Source organism: Somniosus microcephalus, chromosome 10 (genome assembly GCF_052327205.1).
Source record: "Somniosus microcephalus isolate GS21.2 chromosome 10, FLI_Smic_1.0, whole genome shotgun sequence".
Classification (NCBI taxonomy): domain Eukaryota; kingdom Metazoa; phylum Chordata; class Chondrichthyes; order Squaliformes; family Somniosidae; genus Somniosus; species Somniosus microcephalus.
The window spans coordinates 195,399,206-195,410,206 of NC_140996.1; positions in this window are offsets into that span (position 1 = coordinate 195,399,206).

Genomic DNA, 11,001 nt, shown 5'->3' on the forward strand with positions numbered 1-11,001 from the left:
TCACCCTAGCGTCAACCCATTGGCCTAGAAAGTTGGCCATGCAGTGCCTATTTTTTGGGCACTAAATGTCCTCCTAAGCCTCTAATATGGTGGGCAGAAAGCGCACATTCATTATGAGCTGAAACTGCGCCACCTGCCATATTATTAAAACCTAAATTAAAAAATCAGCTGCAATGCCCATGCCTGAAACACACGTTAGGTTCTTTAAATAGGCAAATACGGGCCCAATGTCTGTTTGAGGCACCCACTGCAAGACTGATTTCCCCTGAGGTAGCTGGCACCGGATACACTCAGGAAAAACCAAAAAAGTAAGGTTTTAAAATATACTTACCCGAATGTGGAGTCGGGTGGAGCAGGATTGCTCCTTCTGAACGCAAATTCAAAGAACACGGGTCTCTGCCAGTCTCCGCTCTGCCGATCGCTGCCACTACCTCCTCCTCGATGGCCCCCTCCCCGATCGCTGCCGCTACCTCCTCAGCGGCCATCACTATCTCCAGCGCAGCCAACGCTTCCTTCCTGATCTGATCCCCTCCACCCCCCACCGTTTCTGGTCATTCCCCCATTCTGGTTCGCCCCCATTTCCGGCCGCGCCCATTCCTCACTTGCTTGTAGGCTGCTGCTGAAGTCGCAGCGGTCCGATCTTCAATGCCGCTTCGCCGCGTGAGCTGCCTGTTACTGTCCACAGCTCGCCAGCTCGATGGAAATGAGGCGTGAGGCCCAATGGCGGGTGCACCTTGGACTTCGCCATTCAGGCTCAGGGATCATTCCCTGCATCCCCCGCACACCCAAAAATGGGTGCACATGGATTTCTAGGCCATCGTGTCTTTCTTATAATCTGTCCAAGTCGGCACCTGCCTCCCCAAGGTAGAGCCCAGAGCCTGCATGGCAGCCACTTATGCTTTCGCCAAAGCTGAAAAAGTTGGTGATAATGAGTATCCTTGTGAGGGCCCGGCTGCAGCATCCCTGGGGATGGTCACACTCCCAAAGACTGCAGAGTGCTGAGGCCATGTGAGATGACACCATGCAGACTGGAAGTGGACTCCTCCATACTTTCAGCTGAAACTCTTTGGCAGGCCTTCCAATATCTGAAATAACTGCTGGTGAGAGGCAATTAGCTTTCTTTTCACGGTTTGATCCCTGAAGTCCTCAACTCTGTCCTGCTGAGCAGAGCTGGGAGAGGACCTTGCCCTGCAGCGAGTTCTCTCCTAGGCTGCTCCTGCCACCAGGACCTGCTGCTGCTCACTTGTGCTGGGTGTTTTGCCACGCACAGACCACTCTGGCTTTCTATCTAACTCACGCAGCGTGCCAATGTCTGTGCTGGTTATTATGTCCGTGTATAATTGAGACACGGACTGCAGGAGTTGATTATAACAAGTCTTTACTGAATCGAGACACCTGGAAACTGAAACTACAGAAGCCTGCTAGGGCCTTTTATACAGGGGTGGTCACTGCCGGTACTGCAGTCTGAGACCAGTTATTCCCTTAAAGGTACATACACAACAATTCCTCCCCTTTTAGATAAACAGTACATAACATTCATTTAACAGCTAAATAATAACTAATTACAATTACAATTACGGTTGCTAGATACATTGGTTGAAGTTAAGCAATTATAAGTTCAGCCTTTGAGGAGGCTTCCTGACTCTGTCTGGATAACGCCTCTTTGGGATATCAGGTTCTTCTGGCAAGGTTTAGTCAGGATCAATGTCGTTGTTTGGTTCATCTGCTTCCAATATCACCGATTCTGCGGTAGATGCAATTGGTACTTCGGTTTCATCGCCAGGTGTATCAGTTCATGGTGTGGAGTTGACGTTTTCCAGTGACTCTAGAATCTGGTCAGCATGGCATCTTACAATGCTCTCTCCAACATCCACGGTATACATTAGAGGTCCTTGCCGTGTACAGATCGTTCCTGGCTGCCATTTCTCTGTGCGGTAGTCCCGGGCCAAAACTGGTTGACCTATCTTAAAACTCCTGGTCGGCCTTTCATTCATATTCTGAAACTGCCTGTTCTCCACATCTCTTCTGACGTTTGGCTTAACCAAATCCAAGCGGCATCGTAGTCTTCGATTGAAGAACATCATGGTTGGAGTTTGGTTGGTAACCGCATGTGTCGCATTCCGGTAGGCAAACAAGAAGTTATCCACCTTGTGTTGTAGGGGTATATCTTCATTACACATTGCCTTGATAGCCTTCGTGAATGTTTGAACAAACCTCTCGGCCAATCCATTAGTGGTTGGATGATATGGGGCGGATGTGTAATGCTTAACACCATTGTTCTTTAAGAACCTCCGGAAATCTTCAGACACAAACTGTGGTCCATTGTCAGAGCAAATCTGTTCAGGCAGCCCATTCCTGGTGAATATGGTTTGTAAGACTGTGATAGTTTTTTCTGTGGTGGTTGAGGACATTTTTATTACCTCTGGCCACTTTGAATGTGCATCCACCACAATTAAAAACATCGAGTCCATAAAGGGACCAGCAAAATCAATGTGCACCCTTTGCCATGGAGATGAGGGCCACTCCCATGGATGTAGAGGGGCTTGTGGTGGGGCGTTTTGGACCTTCTGGCATCCTGTACAGCTCTTGGTCATCTCTTCGATTTCTCTATCGATTCCCGGCCACCACACAAACGCTCTGGCTAAGTTCTTCATTTTTACCCCTCCCAGATGACCCTCATGAAGCTCCTTGAGCACTCTATCCTTCAATTTGGGTGGAATTACTACTCTGGATCCACACATCAAGGTTCCTCTGCACACTGACAGCTGTTCTCTTCTCGGCGAGAATGCTGGCAGCAGTGGTTCGCCATGTGCTGGCCATCCCTTCACCGTTAAATCATAGACCCAGGAGAGTGTCGGGTCATTTCGTGTTTCCTTTTCTATGTTTGCATTCGTCACAGGGAAACATTCGACTATAGTCGAGTGGAATAACTCCACTGGATCCACTGCCAGTTCTTCTTCCACCGTCGGCAATGATAGGCGCGACAATCCATCAGCATTCCCATGCTGTTTAGTTCCTTTGTACTCGATGTCATATTGGTGTGCCCCTAGGAAAAGGGACCACCTCTGTAGCCGTTGTGCCGTCATTATCGGTACACCCTTCTGAGGGTTGAAAATGGAGACGAGAGGTTGATGATCAGTTAGTAGAGTAAATTTCTGACCGTGCAGGTAGTGATTGAACTTCTTCACCCCCCACACCAGGCTGAGGGCCTCTCTGTCAATCTGGGCATAGTTACGCTCGGCTGAAGTTAACGAGCGTGACGCAAAAGCTATCGGCCTCTCTGAACCATCAAGGAATTTATGTGACAGTACCGCCCCAATGCCGTAGGGAGACGCATCACACGCCAGTCTTATCGGTAGTGATGGGTTGTAGTGAGCCAATACTTCTCTTGAAGTGATTAGGTCCTTACTCTTCTGAAACGCCCGCTTACATTCATCACTCCATTTCCATGCTACTCCCGTTCGTAGTAGGGCGTTCAGTGGATGCAGAATTGTGGACAAATTCGGCAAAAACTTATGGTAGTAATTCACCAATCCGAGGAATGACCTCAGTTGCGACACATTTTCAGGTGCTGGAGCCTTAACTACCGCTTCAATTTTGTCAGGGGACTTATGCAACCCCTCTTCATCAATCACGTGGCCACAATAAGATATCTGTTTCTTAAAAAACTCGCACTTGGGGCGATTGGCTCGTAGCCCATGTTCACGTAGTCTAGTGAGCACCTGCTCTAGGTTGGCAAGGTGTCCACTGTCATCTTCACCTGTCACTAGGATGTCGTCCAAGTAACACTGAGTCCCCGGAATCCCTTGCAGGACTTGTTCCATCGCTCTTTGCCATATCGCCGGAGCTGATGCTACTCCGAATACCAGTCGATTATACTGGTAAAGACCTTTGTGAGTGTTTATCGTGAGATACTTCCTAGAGGATTCTTCAACCTCCATCTGCAAATATGCTTGTGCTAGGTCAATTTTTGTAAAACGCTTCCCTCCAGATAGTGAGGCGAAGATATCTTCTATCTTTGTAAGAGGATATTGTACTGTGTGAAGGATTGGGTTCACCGTCACCTTGAAGTCCCCACAGATGCGAACCTTCCTTGGCTCCTCAGACTTATTGTTTAATGTTTTCTTCATGCAGGAACAATGGGTGTCGCCCACTCGCTGCAGTCTACCTTAGATAACACGCCTGCCTTCTCCAGATTCTCCAGCTCTGCCTCGACGGCTGGGCGAATTGCATATGGTACCGGTCTTGCTTTGAAAAACTTGTGAATTGCATTCTCCTCTATTTTTATCGAGGCGGTTACGCCTTTAAGAGTGCCCAGTTCTTGTTGAAATACCTCTTTGGCATCAGCTAAGATTGTTGACAATCGTCCAGCAGTGACGTCGTCATCCTTTTTACCAGCCACCGTCAGTGCCTGAATGGAGTGCCAGTCTAAACTTATCTTTCTGATCCATTCACGTCCCAATAACGGTGGTCCACCATCTTGCAGAATGTGGAGATACAATTTCCGTATTTTCTTACCGTTGTATTCGACAGGCACCCTTATTTTTCCTCTGGGGTATACTTTTTGCCCCGTATACGTCCTCAAGACAATGGATGTCTCTCTCAAGGGTATGTGTGAGAATAGCCGCTCGTAGTCTCGTCGATTCATGACGGTTAGAGCTGAGCCTGTATCCAATTTCATTTTGACTTGGGACCCTGCTATCGTGAGGGTGACCCAAATGGTTCGGTGATCCTCTTTTGTGATTACGTTGTGAAGTTTGAGACAGCTTAGTCTCTTGTTCCCGGATTCACTATCGCTCATCTGGTCTTCGGAACTACTGCCCGTCATCTTTTGTACTTTCCTGTACGGTTCCTTAGTAGCCTTTTTGTTGTCGTTGGTCTTCTTCCCAGACCTGCAAACTCGTGCAATGTGTCCCATCTTTCCGCATTGCCTGCATATTTTGTCCTTGGACCAGCAGTCCTTCTGGTCATGGTTTGTTCTGCCGCAGCGATAACATTTTGCAAATCCCCGTGTCATTTCGTGGGTGCCGTATTCCTGTGGCTTTTGCTGTATTTCCGCAGCTCCCCTTGCTGCTGCTTCGTATGATACTGCCACGCTGAAAGCCTTATCTAGCGTCAGCTCTTTCTCTGAGAGTAACCTCTTCTGGGTTCCTTCACTCAGGAGTCCACAGACAAATTTGTCCCGTAAGGTATCTGCCAGTCCTGCTCCAAACTGGCAGTGCTTTGATAGCTTGCATAGTTCTGTAAGGTAATCAGCATTGCTTTCATTTTTATGCTGATTTCTCCTGTGGAATTTAAATCTTTCTGCTATCAGCAGCGGTGTAGGATTTAGGTGTTCCTGTAGGATAGCAACAATTTCGTTAAAACTCTTCGCCTTCGGTTTGGCTGGAGTAATCAGGTCCCGCAATAGGCCATACGTTCTTGCGCCCATTAAATTTAGCATTACCGATGCCTTTTTCTCATCGGCTATTTCGTTTGCCTCGCAATATACCTCGACTCTTTCCACATATGTGGTCCAGTCTTCTATTGCATTATCGAAGGCAGTGATATCACCAGTCTTTGGCATCTTGAAAATCTAAGATGGCGCCTCCCGCGCTTTGCCTTCATTCCTGATGGATCGAAATGGCGCCTCCCGCGCTTTTCCTTCTTCCCCGCCGAGTTAAGATGGCGCCTCCCGCACTTTCCCGCCGCTGCCGCTGCCAACGCCGCTCTCCGCAGTATTTTTATTTTTCTATCGCGCTTCAATATTTGTTCCGTTAATTGAAGAACCGTTCCCGTCGTGGAGCGGACCATCTGGGACACTTCCCTCCCTCTTCTTAGGTCCAAACGCTGCCCGGCTGCGAAGCACCGGCCGCGCCCTGTGTGCTCCACCCTCTCTCTCTCTCTTTGCTTCCCGACTCGCTGCCCGGCCCTGTTGCAGAGCCACCCGATCGAGCTCTAGCCCACCGCAGCCCAGGAGGGATCAGTGCACTACCTGCTACCAGCCCGATTAGCTGGGAAACCACAGACTGGAGGACCAAGCCTGGCTCTCGACAATCTCTCCTGCACTTTGCTATTCGATGATTTGGAGGGCGATTGCCCACGGTCGACGCCCGTTTCTCGAGTTACTTTGAATTTTTTTTTTTCTTTCTTCTGGCTTCAACCTTCAATAACGTCGTCTGAGGTGCTGCTGAGTTGCAGGTAAGTTCGTTTCTTACTCGTCGCCAGTGTTATGTCCGTGTATAATTGAGACACGGACTGCAGGAGTTGATTATAACAAGTCTTTACTGAATGGAGACAACCTGGAAACTGAAACTACAGAAGCCTGCTAGGGCCTTTTATACAGGGGTGGTCACTGCCGGTACTGCAGTCTGAGACCAGTTATTCCCTTAAATGTACATACACAACACTGGTGATGCAGCATGCAATGGTGCATCCTCCGGAAGGATTGCCCTCCTTTGAGGGTGTCTTCTTCAATAGGGTCCACCTAGAAGAAAGAGAAAAGGGACAAGAGTTAGGATGGTACTGAGAGGCTGGACATTTGCAGGTGACAGCCTTGAGAATACAGCTCAAAGTTATGAAGCTAGTTGAATATTTGCTGAGGTGAATGAAGGGCTACAAGAAATATGCAGACACTCCTGGTCAGACAAGTCGTCAGCCTCACCTTTCCCAATGCTCTTGGCTTTGCTTGGCCACTAATCTCCAGGGTTTTGCGCTCTGCTTGGGTGAGGGCTACGATGTTGGGTACTCCTCCCACCAGTCTTGGCCTCTTCCCCACATGTGCTGTTTTGACCCGCAGAAAGAGAGGGTCAGTAAATGGCTGTTGAATAGATAAGTGGAGATGTGTAGGGCTTGTGCATATCGTGCATGTGCTGAGTGCTGAAGAAGAAGAAGCAAGATGGAATGAGGAATAAGAGGTGATGAATGTAAAATGAGTGTGTGCAATGTGATGAGGAAGTGCTGGGAGGAGTTGGCGGTTGTGCAAGTCCTAGCATATGAGAAGAGATTACTGTTGTGTGTATGGTGTAAAGGGAGCAAATGAAGAGGTGAGTATGGTTTGAATGAGAAAGAGAGGTGTAGCAGCATGCCGTTGTGATTGTGTGCTGAAGGATATGATAGATTTAAGGAAATTGTTGAGAGTGGTGGAGGAGGGGTGAAGGGAATGTTGTCAGGTGTTGTTGAGAGAGATGAAGAGCTGTACTCACCCTTGCTGCTCGTGTGAGGGCATTGAATCTTTCCTTCACTGGACCTGGAGGTGATGATGCTGGCACTGACCCTGTCAGCCACCTCTGTCCAGGCCTGCTGGACAGAGGGATGCTCCTTTTAGTTGCTGGGGAATACAACCTCCTTGTCCTGTCCTCCTCCACCAAGACCTCCAGGGAGGTATCATGAAAACCTGGGGGCAGCCCTCCAACTCATTGCTGAGATTCCTCATTTGTAGCAGTATGCCAGTGAAATCTGAAATTCGGAAATGCAACCTTGCTTTAAGAGGTGCATTCCCGCTTTAAATAGGCCTGGGGAAGCCTGCTGGATGTTGCACGGGCTGCCCGTTTCCTGACAGGATTGGATGGGCAGCCCAGCAATCATTTTAAAATGGGCCTCACGCTAATGGCACCACGGCAGCATCCCACTCGCCTCACCTCCCGCCCACCTAATTCCCACCCTGAGTTAAAATCGGGGCTAATAAATCTGTGACCCTGATGTTATCCCTTACACTGTATAAACACCCCTGTTTTATGAAATAACATAGCCTCTGACTCATTGTGAGTAATGCCAAAGGAGACATGCTAATATTTCACAAATGAATGCACATTAACAACACTATTAAATTACTTGTTATATTCAAATGTATCCATTCACTTTCTCTTTCAATGAAAATGACCTGTCATGATGATTAAATATTTTATTTTCCCTGATGTTCTAATTAAATGCTTCCTAATTTGTTCAGAGCTCCGAGAGAACATGGTTCTGTAATTTGTAAACATGAAAACTATGTTCTTTTCTTTGGCAGACCTTATCTTTCTGCAACTCTGAGTAATCCTGATGAACCCATCGAGGCTGAGGGGCCCAGATTTTCCCGCAATGGCGAGATGGGTGAAGTACACCGTAAATCTCACAGCCCAGTGTGCCAATCTCGCCATTGCTAACTTGCTCCAAACTTTGCTGGTTTTCTAATTAAAATACGCCACTGCGAGCACAGCGGTGAATCAGGCACTCGGCGCCGAGCTAAGAGCTGAAGTGACGTCACACTCATCATCCAGAGGGTTTCTGTGAATGGAAGTGTAACTTCTTAAAGTAACTTTAATCTACAATTATTTTAAGCTGTTGCTTTAGAATTGAGATTTTTGACAGTTTCACTGGTGTGTGTGTGATCTATGAATTCAGGCTACTCTAAGCCACTACATTGTAAATCAATAATAATTTAGGAATAAAAACAATGATTGCTTATTTTCATGGATTGTATAAGGGGGGTGGCGGGTGTGGTGCGTGCGCCCAGTCAGTTATGCCTCTGACTGTTTTGTGAGCAGTTCGAATCACTCCCACGCCCCTTGGGTTCTAGACACCGGACTTAGCTACAGGCAGCGATACAGAAAGACTTGAGTGGACAGGTGGTTTGGATGTAAGAAAACCAGGATTTTATTAAAACAGAAATTAACACAGTCTTACGAGAAATTACTAGCATAAAATACAGGCAAATAACAAAATAACTATATACTTATACAGGGAATGGGGAACACACGGCACATCGAGGGAAAAACAAACTATATTAACAATCCCTTTATCCTTATCCCACCCCCTATACGTAACTAGATTAAGCTATGAGGGGCCAGAATTCATGCTCACTAATCCAAAACAAGGCCAACTGTTAACGCAATGCAGATTTTGAGGTTTGGTTCTCTGTCCTCTTAGGTACCCCGTCGCCACGTGGTCTTCAGGAGCGTGGTGCTGGAGCTGCTACTGCGACGCACCTTCTTCTCCTCCGCTACCGTCGTCGTCTCGTCCCGATGGGTTCTCCTCTTCTTCTCCCTCGGGCGGTCGTCGGCGGTAACGTTATGTTTATCGGACAGTTAACAGTCTTTGCTATTTAGATTTTGTTACCCATGCGTCAAACACCAGTATATTCGTCGTGGTGTAGACACCTGCGTTATCGCAATGTTCAACAAGATGTTCGTCTTCCCAAGCGTCAGCTTATAACTCGGCGCTTGGTCTTTATCGATATGTTTTTCGCTGCCCTGCTCTGCCCTTATCGAGTTTTATCATCTTCTTTGTCTCTACTCGTCTCGTCTCGGGCTACCTGCTCAAGTTTCGTCTCGCCCCTTTTTGCGGCCTGGGCGTCCCAGATGACGAGGGACTCGGGTCTCATTCCCCTCCCCGGCTGTTGGTATGGTGTCCTTTACTGCTGACAACTCACCGTGGGGAGCGAGGAGAGACCCGCCACGAGGCCAGGACACGAGTGAGCCAGGAACCAAGAGCGAGGGCCAAGCGCAAGAGAGAGCAGAGAGAGAGATTGCTACCCGGGGCCTGCAGTTATACTCGTTGTTTCATCCCCTATCTGCGTGCCAAATCAGGTTAGTTCATTGTTCCAGTTTTGGCGGGCTGTTTTAAATAATTACAGCAATCTAAACTAACTGTTTTTAGATGGCCGTTTATCGCACCTAATGGCCTGATGTCCAAGCTGTATTGTTATTAATACATTCTAATCGGCCTGTCCAGCCTCGATGGCTTCCTTAAGCTGTTTCTGATTATTTATGCAGATGGTCTCAAGTATAGGCCTAACTAGTTCTGATCTGTCTACGATCTGGCTTAATGCATATTCAATGTTTGCTGTCTGCTTTTCCAAAACACAAAGTCCTTTTCACAGAAACTGCATTTTAGGTTTTGATTTCCCCACAAGCTGCTTGTGCTGCCACAGAGTCCAAGCTTTAAAAATCTTGCAGGCTTTTGGCCACGAGGTGCGGATGCCATCTTTTGGGTACCCTTTTTTAAATTGTGCATACAGGGTCCCTTTTATTAATAACTTTGGAGAAATGTGGAAATTTTGTGAATCCTACAATTGCGAGGGCATAAAATGAGCTAAGCAAGCCTAACCTTGAATTTTTAACATATTGAAAAGTTCTGGGTTGGAATGAGAATGAAAATCACAAATCTCTATGACAGCAAAAATCTACATAATGAGATGTTGACTTTCCTCTGAGTAGATAGGCTTGCAATGTTTTTGACGTAGATGTACATCAATTTACTCATAACTGATTGAAACAATAGTGATTAATGAGCAAATTCGAGTTATAAGAAAATATATATTTGTTGTTACATAGAATTTTACAACACAGGAACAAGCCATTCAGGCCAACAGGCCTATGCCAGTGTTTATGCTCCATACAAGCCTCCTCCCATCCTACTTCATCTCACCCTAGCAACATATCCTTCTTTTCTCCCTCGTCTATTTACCTAGCTTCCCCTTAAATGCATCTATGCCATTCACCTCAACCACTCCATGTGGTAGCGAGCTCCACATTCTCACCACTCTGAGTAAAGAGGATTCTCCTGAATTCCTTATTGGATTTATTAGTGATTATCTTATAGTTATGGCCCCTAGTTTTTGACTCCCCCACAAGTGGAAACATCTTATTTACATCTACCCTATCAAACCCCTTCATAATTTTAAAGACCTCTATCAGCTCACCTCTCAATGTTCTCTTTACTGGAGAAAAGAGCCCCAGCCTGTTCAATCTTTCCTGACGTTGTACCCTCTCAGTTCAAGTATCCTCCTAGTAATATGGAGACCAGAACTGTGCACTTGTTAGTGGCTTTAGTGAGGCTGAAACTGTTTAGGTAGTGAAAATAACTAATGTCACCTCCTAATTGGCGAAAAAACTAATTCTGTAACTCAGAATGTTCCTGAAAACTGAATACAGCAGCTGAATAACTCAAAAGTCAGAAATGGGGATGTTCGCTGATGACTGCACAGTGTTCAGCGCCATTCACAGCTCCTCAGATAATGAAGCAGTCCATGCCCACATG